Genomic DNA, 18,360 nt, shown 5'->3' with positions numbered 1-18,360 from the left:
TTCACCAAGCACATTTCAAATTGTGAACTTTGTAATTTTTCTCAAATAATTAACGGGGTATATTACTGTACGTAACCTGTCAAAAATGAAATCCACATTTTCATCTAGAGATTTTTTATTTTTTTAACTACTGGATTTGACCTCAGCGTTGAAAGCCAGAACACATTCAAGCAGTTGGAACACTAATGCAGGGGTTCTCAACGTTTTTGACCGGGGACCCCCGAAAATGATTTGGCAACGTCTTTTGGTGTTTTAAGCATTGTTATAATTTAGCTATTTAAAAATAGCAGATCTACAAGCTCATAGCGCGCCACCGAGTGGCGCGCTACGAGCTTGTAGGTCTGCTATTTTTGAAAAATCGTGTTAAAAATTATTTGGGGACCCCCTCAAATAATTTGGCGACCCCCCAAGGGGTCGCGACCCACGGGTTGAGAACCCCTGCACTAATGCATAAATACAGAAGCTCCCTTGTCATCGTATCGCATAAGTGGTTTTTAAAATGCAACACAAACTGAACCATCTTTTCTTCTTTATTAGTGTTGTGATTCTCAAACTGGAACTGACTTGAAAAAATGTTGAAGTAACGGTTCAAGATGTATTTTCTAGTCAAGGAAATGAGTGCTGCCAGTATAAGTTGTTGTTTTTAATTCGTACCATATACCAGTGGTTCCCAAAGTGGGGTCCGGGGACCCGCAGGGGTCCTTCGTGGAGTTCCATGGGGTCCCCAGCTAAACCAAATGGACACTTTTTGGGTCTGTAACTCTGAGAGTGTAACGGGTCCATTTGGTTCCATTTGTACACTCGGAGTTAAATTAACATCAATTTTACAATATAAATTGGGGTCTCAGAGATAGAAATGCCATTAAATGGGTCCGTAGACTAATGCATGTCAAACTGGGGGTCCTTGAAATGAAACGGGTTGAGAATCACTGCTATAAAATCTTCTCTTATGGAGGGGTCCCTAGCATATCTCTTCAAATGCGGGGGTCCGTGGGCTAATTGGTGTCAATTTGGGGGTCCTTGACATGGAAAAGGTTTGGGAACCACTACCATATACAGTACTACTCTTAGGGTCATCCATACACATGAGAACTGACTAGTGCAACCTCACAATTCTGTAAAGGTACTATTCAATGTCTCACTTTGAATTGTGGGCTCTGATTGGTCACAAAACGGATATGGCAGATGTGCAAGCTCACAGAATGCGTCACATCCGCGATTGTACATTGTCCATATCCAGTCATACACATTCCTTGGACTGGCAGGCTCTGTTACAGGGTTTGAAGGCCACACACACCAGTATATGAAAACATACAGTATAATACATAGGATATAGGATATGCATTACTGAAGCTGTTCCTGTATCTCGTATTGCTTCTTTTCTTTTCAGCCGACTCGTTGAGAAAACAACTGAAAACAATTATACTGTTTGAATTGGATCTGCCCCCAACAACCTGTAGCCTGTATATTTCCATGTCTTTGCAGCTATAGCCATAGAATAGTTTGTGCAGGGAGGGACCGCGAGGTGTTTTATTTCCCTCTGTGTGGTCCCTAACGCCTTAAGCTCCGACTGTAACTTTACTGTACGTGTACTAGGCGCCTTTTTCTTTTTCCTGCAATTGTAAACGCTTGTTCCTTTTATGTTTCGTTCTTTCCTATATACAACAGTGGGCCTCTTCTCTCTGCAACAGAACAAAAGGTGAACACGGTTGGCCCAATCGGCCATCGTGGCTTCCAAAGAACACTTTTAACTCTGTATTAGTACTGTCGTGCACAACAACCGTATAAGGCTGAACGGTGTCTAGGGCCAGGAAGCAGGTCAGACTGACTGTTTAAAAGAACGTCTCTAAACCATAAACTTTTTGTCAAACGATGGGCTATCATCGACATGTTTGGGCTATTAGGACTCTGTTGGTCAAGCCATTCCTGATCAAAGTCACTCAGTGTTCTCTGTGTGCGTGTGTGTGTGCGTGCGTGTGAGTGTGTGTGCACGCGTGTGTGCGTCAGTCCTCAAACAGGCCTTCATTGCCTGGCTTTTCAGTGTAAAGGACATAGGAAGCCACTCTTCTTTTAAGTGTTATGCCTGGTTTATAACGTATAGTTGAGCGGCAGGGTCTCGCACCGGAAATATCCCATCGGTGCGATTACCACCAAGCTTAAAGCAGGATTTGTATCCATGCGGTATAGAATTAAGGCTGAATGTATTCACTTTTGTTGAATTGCAAAGACTGCTCGATCTAACACCCGTTTTGATATGATCAAAATGACAGTTTTGCACTGTAAAAAGAAATGCTTTTAGGAATATTTTTCCTTTTAACTTTTAGGAATTTGATGATTTTTTTTTTACCTGTTCTTACCATAATGATTTCCACTGCTTTAGTCAGCGCTTTTTGTAGACAAACACAAAATGAGTAATGTGCATGTTAAGTCCATATACTTTTGTTGTATAATTTCCAGATGTTCTGTACATTTTTTCCTGTACGTATTTATTGAAATACACATTGCCAAAAAGAGAAAAGAAATCACTTTCTTTCAGTTCCCTTGATACTTTGAATCCGACATTCGTGTTTGATTTGTTTGCATTGCTAGATTTGGTGTTTGATTTGATTGCTACTGTAGCAACTGATCAAATTCAGGGTTAAAAGACAACCAAGGACTTCTTGCCACACCATCCCTTCACATAAAATTGAGACATAAATAATGCATTGACTGCATACATTTAATGCAGTCAATAAAAATGTTGAAAGGCTAAAACAATTATAAATGGTGCATTTATATAGCGCCTTTATCCAAAGCGCTTTACATAGATTGTGCATTACATTCACACACATTCATACACCGATTGCAGCGGAAGCCATGCAAGGTACCAACCAGCACATCGGGAGCAATTTGGGGTTCAGTGTCTTGCCCAAGGACACTTCGACATGTAGACAGGAGGAGCCGGGATTCGAACCGCCGACCCATGGATCATTGGACGACCTGCTCTACCTCTTGAGCCACAGTCGCCCCATTTGGTGTTTGATTTGATTGCTACTGTAGCAACTGATCAAATTGAGGGTTAAAAGACAACCAAGGACTTCTTTCCACACCATCCCTTCACATAAAATTGAGACATAAATAATGCATTGACTGCATACATTTAATGCAGTCAATAAAAATGTTGAAAGGCTAAAACAATTATCTTACCTTTGCTCAAACAATACAAATAAATAGATTGAGACTGTCACTACATTAAAATGAGGCCATATACAATAAATTAGGGACTAATAACCCGTTCAGTCTACCCACTCAAGTAGGCCTATAGTCAGGATTTTGTTTTGTTGTTCCACAGGAAATGCACCTAAATATGCATATATCCTTTATTGTGTTATTTGTGTGTCTGTTATGACATGAGGTAAAAGGGATACCGGAGTACAATTCCAATGCTCAAAATATCGGATTTCTAGATTTTAAGAGGCGTAGGTTACTTGGTAATACTGTCTCATGTAAAATGTTTACGGAAAAAAAGTACTTTACTTTAGGTTTTATTATTTAGGTGAAGGATTTCTATAAGCTCACTACTGTACAGCATAATACAGTACACAGGCCTTTCTGCAGGATTGATTGATTGATTGCATTTTGTTAGGATTCAAATCCTGAGGACAACACTTAAAACCTTACACTTAAAAACATTTGTCAGTCAGTCAGTGACCCTTAGAGTAAAACAGACAAGGGATACAACCAACCCCAGCAAGATTACCCAGCACTACAAATCCATGTTTTGTAGTTTCTGAGTTATTTAACTTAAACGGCCAATGCATTCTCAATGGCAATAGCACAAACTTTGGCAGCCTTCTATACTCCTACAACCAGCACAATTCTACTAGGAATTCTACAGATATCATTTGATTTATCCGCTGGGCCACTTAGCGGCACACGGTTCAGCTGGAATTTCCGGGCTACTTGATGTGAGTGTGGAAAAAACTTCAAGTAAAGAGTTGAGTGGGGTTTGAACCCACAATCTCCAGACAATGGTGACAGCACCCTAACTCTATCTACATGCCACAGCACAGTCTTCCTTTGCCTGTGAGTTGGAGTTGGAGTTTGCCTGAATTTATTTTTTTAAATCCTCCAAATCATGGAAAAAGGCATAGTATAGTATGTCTTCCGAAACCATGAACTATAGTAGACTATGTAGTTTTTTTTGATGATTTTCATCATTTTTTTTAATCCTCCAAAATCATGAAAAACGACATACATCGGAAGACGTATGTCTTCCGAAACCATTAACTGTGGAGACACATGCTGTAACTTTTTAATTTGAAATGTTTTAATCAGTTATTTAACTTAAACACCCAATGCATTCTCAATGGCAAGAGCACAAATTTACTTTGAAATGTTTTGTAGTTTCTGAGTTATTTAACTTTAACGCCCAATGCATTCTCAATGGCAATAGCACACACTCTGGCATGCTACTAGTCCTACATACTTACACCTAGAATCCCCATTCAAACCTATTTAGGTTCATCTTATGGTGGACATGTTTGCCTGAAAAGGAATCTTTGAAATGTTTCATAGTTTTAGAAATATAGTGCTTTCAAATTTGAGAATTTTACAATGGGGCTCAATGGCAGATGTTGGCACGTCAAAAAAGCACTTTCACCTAGAAACTCCATTCACACTTTTTATAATTCAGCTTACTGTGGAGACACATGCTGGAACTTTTTACTTTGAAATGTTTTGTAGTTTCTGAGTTATTTAACTTAAACGCCCAATGCATTCTCAATGGCAATAGCACAAACTTTGGCATGCTACTAGTCCTACATACCTACACCTAGAAACCCCATTCAAACCTATTTAGGTTCATCTTACGGTGGACATGTTTGCCTGAAAAGGAATCTTTGAAATGTTTCATAGTTTTAGAAATATAGTGCTTTTAAATTTGAGAATTTTACAATGGGGCTCAATGGCAGATATTGGCACGTCAAAAAAGCACTTTCACCTAGAAACTCCATTCACACTTTTTAGAATTCAGCTTACTGTGGAGACACATGCTGGACCTTTTTACTTTGAAATGTTTTGTAGTTTCTGAGTTATTTAACTTAAACGCCCAATGCATTCTCAATGGCAATAGCACAAACTTTGGCATGCTACTAGTCCTACATACTTACACCTAGAAACCCCATTCAAACCTATTTAGGTTCATCTTACGGTGGACATGTTTGCCTGAAAAGGAATCTTTGAAATGTTTCATAGTATAAGAAATATAATGCTTTTAAATTTGAGAAATTCAGAATGGGGGTCAATGGCAGATTTTGGCTTGTAAAGATTTGAGTGGGGTTTGAACCCACAACCTCCAGATCATGCAGCCAGTGTGCTAAGTCACTGATCTACTTGCTACCTGCCACAATGCAGTCTGCTGTTCCCTTTGAGTACAACATTGGTACAAAAATAAAATACAAAAAATAAAACAACAGGAGATTTGTCTATTGTTTATTTTGCTGTTGTTTATCTCTAGACGTTCGAATGTTTATGAACCACAATGGAAACAAGTCTCTGGCTCTTCTGTCATTATCTATTCGGCCTTTTAAGAACATCATGCACAGTAGCTCACTGGGTACAGATCCTGCCTGGGAATCTGGAGGCTGCAGGTTCAAGTCCCCGCTCTGACATAGTGTCCCAAAATCATGAAAATATGACATACTATAGTATGCCGTCCCAAACCATGGACTATAGTATGTCGTTTTTTCATGATTTTCATCTTTATTTCAAATCCTCCAAAGTCACGAAAAAACTACATGCTATAGTATGTCGTCCGAAACCATGAACTATAGTATGTCGTTTTTCATGATTTTCATCTCTTTTTCAAATAGTCCAAAATCACGAAAAACGACATGCTATAGTATGCCGTCCGAAATAATTTATAACTTTGGCATGCTACTAGTCCTACATACTTACACCTAGAATCCCCATTCAAACCTATTTAGGTTCATCGTATGGTGGACATGTTTGCCTGAAAAGGAATCTTTGAAATGTTTCATAGTTTTAGAAATATAGTGCTTTCAAATTTGAGAATTTTACAATGGGGCTCAATGGCAGATATTGGCACGTCAAAAAAGCACTTTCACCTAGAAACTCCATTCACACTTTTTATAATTCAGCTTACTGTGGAGACACATGCTGGAACTTTTTAATTTGAAATGTTTTGTAGTTTCTGAGTTATTTAAGTTTAACGCCCAATGCATTCTCAATGGCAATAGCACAAACTTTGGCATGCTACTAGTCCTACATACTTACACCTAGAAACCCCATTCGAGCCTACTTAGGTTCATCTTACGGTGGACATGTTTGCCTGAAAAGGAATCTTTGAAATGTTTCATAGTTTTAGAAATATAGTGCTTTCAAATTTGAGAATTTTACAATGAGGCTCAATGGCAGATATTGGCACGTCAAAAAAGCACTTTCACCTAGAAACTCCATTCACACTTTTTAGAATTCAGCTTACTGTGGAGACACATGCTGGAACTTTTTACTTTGAAATGTTTTGTAGTTTCTGAGTTATTTAACTTAAACGCCCAATGCATTCTCAATGGCAATAGCACAAACTTTGGCATGCTACTAGTCCTACATACTTACACCTAGAAACCCCATTCAAACCTATTTAGGTTCATCTTACGGTGGACATGTTTGCCTGAAAAGGAATCTTTGAAATGTTTCATAGTATTAGAAATATAATGCTTTTAAATTTGAGAAATTCAGAATGGGGGTCAATGGCAGATTTTGGCAAGTAAAGATTTGAGTGGGGTTTGAACCCACAACCTCCAGATCATGCAGCCAGTGTTCTAAGTCACTGATCTACTCGCTACCTGCCACAATGCAGTCTGCTGTTCCCTTTGAGTACAACATCGATACAAAAATAAAATACAAAAAATAAAATAACAGGAGATTTGTCTATTGTTTCTTTTGCTGTTGTTTATCTCTAGACGTTCGAATGTTTATGAACCACAATGGAAACAAGTCTCTGGCTCTTCTGTCATTATCTATTCGGCCTTTTAAGAACATCATGCACAGTAGCTCACTGGGTACAGATCCTGCCTGGGAATCTGGAGGCTGCAGGTTCAAGTCCCCACTCTGACATAGTGTCCCAAAATCATGAAAATATGACATACTATAGTATGCCGTCCCAAACCATGGACTATAGTATGTCGTTTTTTCATGATTTTCATCTTTATTTCAAATCCTCCAAAATCACGAAAAAACGACATGCTATAGTATGCCGTCCGAAACCATGAACTATAGTATGTCGTTTTTCATGATTTTCATCTCTTTTTCAAATAGTCCAAAATCACGAAAAACGACATGCTATAGTATGCCGTCCGAAATAATTTATAACTTTGGCATGCTACTAGTCCTACATACTTACACCTAGAATCCCCATTCAAACCTATTTAGGTTCATCTTATGGTGGACATGTTTGCCTGAAAAGGAATCTTTGAAATGTTTCATAGTTTTAGAAATATAGTGCTTTTAATTTGATAAATTTATAATGGCAGATAGTGGCACGTCACTTTCACTTTCACCTAGAAACTCCATTCACACTTTTTATAATTCAGCTTACTGTGGAGACACATGCTGGAACTTTTTACTTTGAAATGTTTTGTAGTTTCTGAGTTATTTAACTTTAACGCCCAATGCATTCTCAATGGCAATAGCACAAACTTTGGCATGCTACTAGTCCTACATACTTACACCTAGAAACCCCATTCGAGCCTACTTAGGTTCATCTTACGGTGGACATGTTTGCCTGAAAAGGAATCTTTGAAATGTTTCATAGTTTTAGAAATATAGTGCTTTCAAATTTGAGAATTTTACAATGAGGCTCAATGGCAGATATTGGCACGTCAAAAAAGCACTTTCACCTAGAAACTCCATTCACACTTTTTAGAATTCAGCTTACTGTGGAGACACATGCTGGAACTTTTTACTTTGAAATGTTTTGTAGTTTCTGAGTTATTTAACTTAAACGCCCAATGCATTCTCAATGGCAATAGCACAAACTTTGGCATGCTACTAGTCCTACATACTTACACCTAGAAACCCCATTCAAACCTATTTAGGTTCATCTTACGGTGGACATGTTTGCCTGAAAAGGAATCTTTGAAATGTTTCATAGTATTAGAAATATAGTGCTTTCAAATTTGAGAATTTTACAATGAGGCTCAATGGCAGATATTGGCACGTCAAAAAAGCACTTTCACCTAGAAACTCCATTCACACTTTTTAGAATTCAGCTTACTGTGGAGACACATGCTGGAACTTTTTACTTTGAAATGTTTTGTAGTTTCTGAGTTATTTAACTTAAACGCCCAATGCATTCTCAATGGCAATAGCACAAACTTTGGCATGCTACTAGTCCTACATACTTACACCTAGAAACCCCATTCAAACCTATTTAGGTTCATCTTACGGTGGACATGTTTGCCTGAAAAGGAATCTTTGAAATGTTTCATAGTATTAGAAATATAATGCTTTTAAATTTGAGAAATTCAGAATGGGGGTCAATGGCAGATTTTGGCAAGTAAAGATTTGAGTGGGGTTTGAACCCACAACCTCCAGATCATGCAGCCAGTGTTCTAAGTCACTGATCTACTTGCTACCTGCCACAATGCAGTCTGCTGTTCCCTTTGAGTACAACATTGATACAAAAATAAAATACAAAAAATAAAATAACAGGAGATTTGTCTATTGTTTCTTTTGCTGTTGTTTATCTCTAGACGTTCGAATGTTTATGAACCACAATGGAAACAAGTCTCTGGCTCTTCTGTCATTATCTATTCGGCCTTTTAAGAACATCATGCACAGTAGCTCACTGGGTACAGATCCTGCCTGGGAATCTGGAGGCTGCAGGTTCAAGTCCCCACTCTGACATAGTGTCCCAAAATCATGAAAATATGACATACTATAGTATGCCGTCCCAAACCATGGACTATAGTATGTCGTTTTTTCATGATTTTCATCTTTATTTCAAATCCTCCAAAATCACGAAAAAACGACATGCTATAGTATGCCGTCCGAAACCATGAACTATAGTATGTCGTTTTTCATGATTTTCATCTCTTTTTCAAATAGTCCAAAATCACGAAAAACGACATGCTATAGTATGCCGTCCGAAATAATTTATAACTTTGGCATGCTAATAGTCCTACATACTTACACCTAGAATCCCCATTCAAACCTATTTAGGTTCATCTTATGGTGGACATGTTTGCCTGAAAAGGAATCTTTGAAATGTTTCATAGTTTTAGAAATATAGTGCTTTTAATTTGATAAATTTATAATGGCAGATAGTGGCACGTCACTTTCACTTTCACCTAGAAACTCCATTCACACTTTTTATAATTCAGCTTACTGTGGAGACACATGCTGGAACTTTTTACTTTGAAATGTTTTGTAGTTTCTGAGTTATTTAACTTTAACGCCCAATGCATTCTCAATGGCAATAGCACAAACTTTGGCATGCTACTAGTCCTACATACTTACACCTAGAAACCCCATTCAAGCCTACTTAGGTTCATCTTACGGTGGACATGTTTGCCTGAAAAGGAATCTTTGAAATGTTTCATAGTTTTAGAAATATAGTGCTTTCAAATTTGAGAATTTTACAATGAGGCTCAATGGCAGATATTGGCACGTCAAAAAAGCACTTTCACCTAGAAACTCCATTCACACTTTTTAGAATTCAGCTTACTGTGGAGACACATGCTGGAACTTTTTACTTTGAAATGTTTTGTAGTTTCTGAGTTATTTAACTTAAACGCCCAATGCATTCTCAATGGCAATAGCACAAACTTTGGCATGCTACTAGTCCTACATACTTACACCTAGAAACCCCATTCAAACCTATTTAGGTTCATCTTACGGTGGACATGTTTGCCTGAAAAGGAATCTTTGAAATGTTTCATAGTTTTAGAAATATAGTGCTTTCAAATTTGAGAATTTTACAATGAGGCTCAATGGCAGATATTGGCACGTCAAAAAAGCACTTTCACCTAGAAACTCCATTCACACTTTTTAGAATTCAGCTTACTGTGGAGACACATGCTGGAACTTTTTACTTTGAAATGTTTTGTAGTTTCTGAGTTATTTAACTTTAACGCCCAATGCATTCTCAATGGCGATAGCACAAACTTTGGCATGCTACTAGTCCTACATACTTACACCTAGAATCCCCATTCAAACCTATTTAGGTTCATCTTATGGTGGACATGTTTGCCTGAAAAGGAATCTTTGAAATGTTTCATAGTTTTAGAAATATAGTGCTTTTAATTTGATAAATTTATAATGGCAGATAGTGGCACGTCACTTTCACTTTCACCTAGAAACTCCATTCACACTTTTTATAATTCAGCTTACTGTGGAGACACATGCTGGAACTTTTTACTTTGAAATGTTTTGTAGTTTCTGAGTTATTTACCTTAAACGCCCAATGCATTCTCAATGGCAATAGCACAAACTTTGGCATGCTACTAGTCCTACATACTTACACCTAGAAACCCCATTCAAACCTATTTAGGTTCATCTTACGGTGGACATGTTTGCCTGAAAAGGAATCTTTGAAATGTTTCATATTTTTAGAAATATAGTGCTTTTAAATTTGAGAAATTCAGAATGGGGGTCAATGGCAGATTTTGGCAAGTAAAGATTTGAGTGGGGTTTGAACCCACAACCTCCAGATCATGCAGCCAGTGTGCTAAGTCACTGATCTACTTGCTACCTGCCACAATGCAGTCTGCTGTTCCCTTTGAGTACAACATTGATACAAAAATAAAATACAAAAAATAAAATAACAGGAGATTTGTCTATTGTTTCTTTTGCTGTTGTTTATCTCTAGACGTTCGAATGTTTATGAACCACAATGGAAACAAGTCTCTGGCTCTTCTGTCATTATCTATTCGGCCTTTTAAGAACATCATGCACAGTAGCTCACTGGGTACAGATCCTGCCTGGGAATCTGGAGGCTGCAGGTTCAAGTCCCCACTCTGACATAGTGTCCCAAAATCATGAAAATATGACATACTATAGTATGCCGTCCCAAACCATGGACTATAGTATGTCGTTTTTTCATGATTTTCATCTTTATTTCAAATCCTCCAAAATCACGAAAAAACGACATGCTACAGTATGCCGTCCGAAACCATGAACTATAGTATGTCGTTTTTCATGATTTTCATCTCTTTTTCAAATAGTCCAAAATCACGAAAAACGACATGCTATAGTATGCCGTCCGAAATAATTTATAACTTTGGCATGCTACTAGTCCTACATACTTACACCTAGAATCCCCATTCAAACCTATTTAGGTTCATCTTATGGTGGACATGTTTGCCTGAAAAGGAATCTTTGAAATGTTTCATAGTTTTAGAAATATAGTGCTTTTAATTTGAGAAATTTATAATGGCAGATAGTGGCACGTCACTTTCACTTTCACCTAGAAACTCCATTCACACTTTTTATAATTCAGCTTACTGTGGAGACACATGCTGGAACTTTTTACTTTGAAATGTTTTGTAGTTTCTGAGTTATTTAACTTTAACGCCCAATGCATTCTCAATGGCAATAGCACAAACTTTGGCATGCTACTAGTCCTACATACTTACACCTAGAAACCCCATTCGAGCCTACTTAGGTTCATCTTACGGTGGACATGTTTGCCTGAAAAGGAATCTTTGAAATGTTTCATAGTTTTAGAAATATAGTGCTTTCAAATTTGAGAATTTTACAATGGGGCTCAATGGCAGATATTGGCACGTCAAAAAAGCACTTTCACCTAGAAACTCCATTCACACTTTGTATAATTCAGCTTACTGTGGAGACACATGCTGGAACTTTTTACTTTGAAATGTTTTGTAGTTTCTGAGTTATTTAACTTTAACGCCCAATGCATTCTCAATGGCAATAGCACAAACTTTGGCATGCTACTAGTCCTACATACTTACACCTAGAAACCCCATTCAAGCCTACTTAGGTTCATCTTACGGTGGACATGTTTGCCTGAAAAGGAATCTTTGAAATGTGTCATAGTTTTAGAAATATAGTGCTTTCACATTTGAGAATTTTACAATGGGGCTCAATGGCAGATATTGGCACGTCAAAAAAGCACTTTCACCTAGAAACTCCATTCACACTTTTTATAATTCAGCTTACTGTGGAGACACATGCTGGAACTTTTTACTTTGAAATGTTTTGTAGTTTCTGATTTATTTAACTTTAACGCCCAATGCATTCTCAATGGCAATAGCACAAACTTTGGCATGCTACTAGTCCTACATACTTACACCTAGACACCCCATTCAAGCCTACTTAGGTTCATCTTACGGTGGACATGTTTGCCTGAAAGGGAATCTTTGAAATGTTTCATAGTTTTAGAAATATAGTGCTTTTAATTTGATAAATTTATAATGGCAGATAGTGGCACGTCACTTTCACTTTCACCTAGAAACTCCATTCACACTTTTTATAATTCAGCTTACTGTGGAGACACATGCTGGAACTTTTTACTTTGAAATGTTTTGTAGTTTCTGAGTTATTTAACTTTAACGCCCAATGCATTCTCAATGGCAATAGCACAAACTTTGGCATGCTACTAGTCCTACATACTTACACCTAGAAACCCCATTCAAGCCTACTTAGGTTCATCTTACGGTGGACATGTTTGCCTGAAAAGGAATCTTTGAAATGTTTCATAGTTTTAGAAATATAGTGCTTTCAAATTTGAGAATTTTACAATGGGGCTCAATGGCAGATATTGGCACGTCAAAAAAGCACTTTCACCTAGAAACTCCATTCACACTTTTTATAATTCAGCTTACTGTGGAGACACATGCTGGAACTTTTTACTTTGAAATGTTTTGTAGTTTCTGAGTTATTTAACTTTAACGCCCAATGCATTCTCAATGGCAATAGCACAAACTTTGGCATGCTACTAGTCCTACATACTTACACCTAGAAACCCCATTCAAGCCAACTTAGGTTCATCTTACGGTGGACATGTTTGCCTGAAAAGGAATCTTTGAAATGTTTCATAGTTTTAGAAATATAGTGCTTTCAAATTTGAGAATTTTACAATGGGGCTCAATGGCAGATATTGGCACGTCAAAAAAGCACTTTCACCTAGAAACTCCATTCACACTTTTTATAATTCAGCTTACTGTGGAGACACATGCTGGAACTTTTTACTTTGAAATGTTTTGTAGTTTCTGAGTTATTTAACTTTAACGCCCAATGCATTCTCAATGGCGATAGCACAAACTTTGGCATGCTACTAGTCCTACATACTTACACCTAGAATCCCCATTCAAACCTATTTAGGTTCATCTTATGGTGGACATGTTTGCCTGAAAAGGAATCTTTGAAATGTTTCATAGTTTTAGAAATATAGTGCTTTTAATTTGATAAATTTATAATGGCAGATAGTGGCACGTCACTTTCACTTTCACCTAGAAACTCCATTCACACTTTTTATAATTCAGCTTACTGTGGAGACACATGCTGGAACTTTTTACTTTGAAATGTTTTGTAGTTTCTGAGTTATTTACCTTAAACGCCCAATGCATTCTCAATGGCAATAGCACAAACTTTGGCATGCTACTAGTCCTACATACTTACACCTAGAAACCCCATTCAAACCTATTTAGGTTCATCTTACGGTGGACATGTTTGCCTGAAAAGGAATCTTTGAAATGTTTCATATTTTTAGAAATATAGTGCTTTTAAATTTGAGAAATTCAGAATGGGGGTCAATGGCAGATTTTGGCAAGTAAAGATTTGAGTGGGGTTTGAACCCACAACCTCCAGATCATGCAGCCAGTGTTCTAAGTCACTGATCTACTTGCTACCTGCCACAATGCAGTCTGCTGTTCCCTTTGAGTACAACATTGATACAAAAATAAAATACAAAAAATAAAATAACAGGAGATTTGTCTATTGTTTCTTTTGCTGTTGTTTATCTCTAGACGTTCGAATGTTTATGAACCACAATGGAAACAAGTCTCTGGCTCTTCTGTCATTATCTATTCGGCCTTTTAAGAACATCATGCACAGTAGCTCACTGGGTACAGATCCTGCCTGGGAATCTGGAGGCTGCAGGTTCAAGTCCCCACTCTGACATAGTGTCCCAAAATCATGAAAATATGACATACTATAGTATGCCGTCCCAAACCATGGACTATAGTATGTCGTTTTTTCATGATTTTCATCTTTATTTCAAATCCTCCAAAATCACGAAAAAACGACATGCTACAGTATGCCGTCCGAAACCATGAACTATAGTATGTCGTTTTTCATGATTTTCATCTCTTTTTCAAATAGTCCAAAATCACGAAAAACGACATGCTATAGTATGCCGTCCGAAATAATTTATAACTTTGGCATGCTACTAGTCCTACATACTTACACCTAGAATCCCCATTCAAACCTATTTAGGTTCATCTTATGGTGGACATGTTTGCCTGAAAAGGAATCTTTGAAATGTTTCATAGTTTTAGAAATATAGTGCTTTTAATTTGAGAAATTTATAATGGCAGATAGTGGCACGTCACTTTCACTTTCACCTAGAAACTCCATTCACACTTTTTATAATTCAGCTTACTGTGGAGACACATGCTGGAACTTTTTACTTTGAAATGTTTTGTAGTTTCTGAGTTATTTAACTTTAACGCCCAATGCATTCTCAATGGCAATAGCACAAACTTTGGCATGCTACTAGTCCTACATACTTACACCTAGAAACCCCATTCGAGCCTACTTAGGTTCATCTTACGGTGGACATGTTTGCCTGAAAAGGAATCTTTGAAATGTTTCATAGTTTTAGAAATATAGTGCTTTCAAATTTGAGAATTTTACAATGGGGCTCAATGGCAGATATTGGCACGTCAAAAAAGCACTTTCACCTAGAAACTCCATTCACACTTTTTATAATTCAGCTTACTGTGGAGACACATGCTGGAACTTTTTACTTTGAAATGTTTTGTAGTTTCTGAGTTATTTAACTTTAACGCCCAATGCATTCTCAATGGCAATAGCACAAACTTTGGCATGCTACTAGTCCTACATACTTACACCTAGAAACCCCATTCAAGCCTACTTAGGTTCATCTTACGGTGGACATGTTTGCCTGAAAAGGAATCTTTGAAATGTGTCATAGTTTTAGAAATATAGTGCTTTCACATTTGAGAATTTTACAATGGGGCTCAATGGCAGATATTGGCACGTCAAAAAAGCACTTTCACCTAGAAACTCCATTCACACTTTTTATAATTCAGCTTACTGTGGAGACACATGCTGGAACTTTTTACTTTGAAATGTTTTGTAGTTTCTGATTTATTTAACTTTAACGCCCAATGCATTCTCAATGGCAATAGCACAAACTTTGGCATGCTACTAGTCCTACATACTTACACCTAGACACCCCATTCAAGCCTACTTAGGTTCATCTTACGGTGGACATGTTTGCCTGAAAGGGAATCTTTGAAATGTGTCATAGTTTTAGAAATATAGTGCTTTCAAATATGAGAATTTTACAATGGGGCTCAATGGCAGATATTGGCACGTCAAAAAAGCACTTTCACCTAGAAACTCCATTCACACTTTTTATAATTCAGCTTACTGTGGAGACACATGCTGGAACTTTTTACTTTGAAATGTTTTGTAGTTTCTGATTTATTTAACTTTAACGCCCAATGCATTCTCAATGGCAATAGCACAAACTTTGGCATGCTACTAGTCCTACATACTTACACCTAGAAACCCCATTCGAGCCTACTTAGGTTCATCTTACGGTGGACATGTTTGCCTGAAAAGGAATCTTTGAAATGTTTCATAGTTTTAGAAATATAGTGCTTTCAAATTTGAGAATTTTACAATGGGGCTCAATGGCAGATATTGGCACGTCAAAAAAGCACTTTCACCTAGAAACTCCATTCACACTTTTTATAATTCAGCTTACTGTGGAGACACATGCTGGAACTTTTTACTTTGAAATGTTTTGTAGTTTCTGAGTTATTTAACTTTAACGCCCAATGCATTCTCAATGGCAATAGCACAAACTTTGGCATGCTACTAGTCCTACATACTTACACCTAGAAACCCCATTCAAGCCTACTTAGGTTCATCTTACGGTGGACATGTTTGCCTGAAAAGGAATCTTTGAAATGTGTCATAGTTTTAGAAATATAGTGCTTTCACATTTGAGAATTTTACAATGGGGCTCAATGGCAGATATTGGCACGTCAAAAAAGCACTTTCACCTAGAAACTCCATTCACACTTTTTATAATTCAGCTTACTGTGGAGACACATGCTGGAACTTTTTACTTTGAAATGTTTTGTAGTTTCTGATTTATTTAACTTTAACGCCCAATGCATTCTCAATGGCAATAGCACAAACTTTGGCATGCTACTAGTCCTACATACTTACACCTAGACACCCCATTCAAGCCTACTTAGGTTCATCTTACGGTGGACATGTTTGCCTGAAAGGGAATCTTTGAAATGTGTCATAGTTTTAGAAATATAGTGCTTTCAAATATGAGAATTTTACAATGGGGCTCAATGGCAGATATTGGCACGTCAAAAAAGCACTTTCACCTAGAAACTCCATTCACACTTTTTATAATTCAGCTTACTGTGGAGACACATGCTGGAACTTTTTACTTTGAAATGTTTTGTAGTTTCTGAGTTATTTAACTTTAACGCCCAATGCATTCTCAATGGCGATAGCACAAACTTTGGCATGCTACTAGTCCTACATACTTACACCTAGAATCCCCATTCAAACCTATTTAGGTTCATCTTATGGTGGACATGTTTGCCTGAAAAGGAATCTTTGAAATGTTTCATAGTTTTAGAAATATAGTGCTTTTAATTTGATAAATTTATAATGGCAGATAGTGGCACGTCACTTTCACTTTCACCTAGAAACTCCATTCACACTTTTTATAATTCAGCTTACTGTGGAGACACATGCTGGAACTTTTTACTTTGAAATGTTTTGTAGTTTCTGAGTTATTTACCTTAAACGCCCAATGCATTCTCAATGGCAATAGCACAAACTTTGGCATGCTACTAGTCCTACATACTTACACCTAGAAACCCCATTCAAACCTATTTAGGTTCATCTTACGGTGGACATGTTTGCCTGAAAAGGAATCTTTGAAATGTTTCATATTTTTAGAAATATAGTGCTTTTAAATTTGAGAAATTCAGAATGGGGGTCAATGGCAGATTTTGGCAAGTAAAGATTTGAGTGGGGTTTGAACCCACAACCTCCAGATCATGCAGCCAGTGTGCTAAGTCACTGATCTACTTGCTACCTGCCACAATGCAGTCTGCTGTTCCCTTTGAGTACAACATTGATACAAAAATAAAATACAAAAAATAAAATAACAGGAGATTTGTCTATTGTTTCTTTTGCTGTTGTTTATCTCTAGACGTTCGAATGTTTATGAACCACAATGGAAACAAGTCTCTGGCTCTTCTGTCATTATCTATTCGGCCTTTTAAGAACATCATGCACAGTAGCTCACTGGGTACAGATCCTGCCTGGGAATCTGGAGGCTGCAGGTTCAAGTCCCCACTCTGACATAGTGTCCCAAAATCATGAAAATATGACATACTATAGTATGCCGTCCCAAACCATGGACTATAGTATGTCGTTTTTTCATGATTTTCATCTTTATTTCAAATCCTCCAAAATCACGAAAAAACGACATGCTACAGTATGCCGTCCGAAACCATGAACTATAGTATGTCGTTTTTCATGATTTTCATCTCTTTTTCAAATAGTCCAAAATCACGAAAAACGACATGCTATAGTATGCCGTCCGAAATAATTTATAACTTTGGCATGCTACTAGTCCTACATACTTACACCTAGAATCCCCATTCAAACCTATTTAGGTTCATCTTATGGTGGACATGTTTGCCTGAAAAGGAATCTTTGAAATGTTTCATAGTTTTAGAAATATAGTGCTTTTAATTTGAGAAATTTATAATGGCAGATAGTGGCACGTCACTTTCACTTTCACCTAGAAACTCCATTCACACTTTTTATAATTCAGCTTACTGTGGAGACACATGCTGGAACTTTTTACTTTGAAATGTTTTGTAGTTTCTGAGTTATTTAACTTTAACGCCCAATGCATTCTCAATGGCAATAGCACAAACTTTGGCATGCTACTAGTCCTACATACTTACACCTAGAAACCCCATTCGAGCCTACTTAGGTTCATCTTACGGTGGACATGTTTGCCTGAAAAGGAATCTTTGAAATGTTTCATAGTTTTAGAAATATAGTGCTTTCAAATTTGAGAATTTTACAATGGGG

Source organism: Electrona antarctica (assembly GCF_951216825.1).
Source record: "Electrona antarctica genome assembly, chromosome: 23".
NCBI classification, from domain to species: domain Eukaryota; kingdom Metazoa; phylum Chordata; class Actinopteri; order Myctophiformes; family Myctophidae; genus Electrona; species Electrona antarctica.
Note: the sequence above shows the minus strand (reverse complement) of the source record.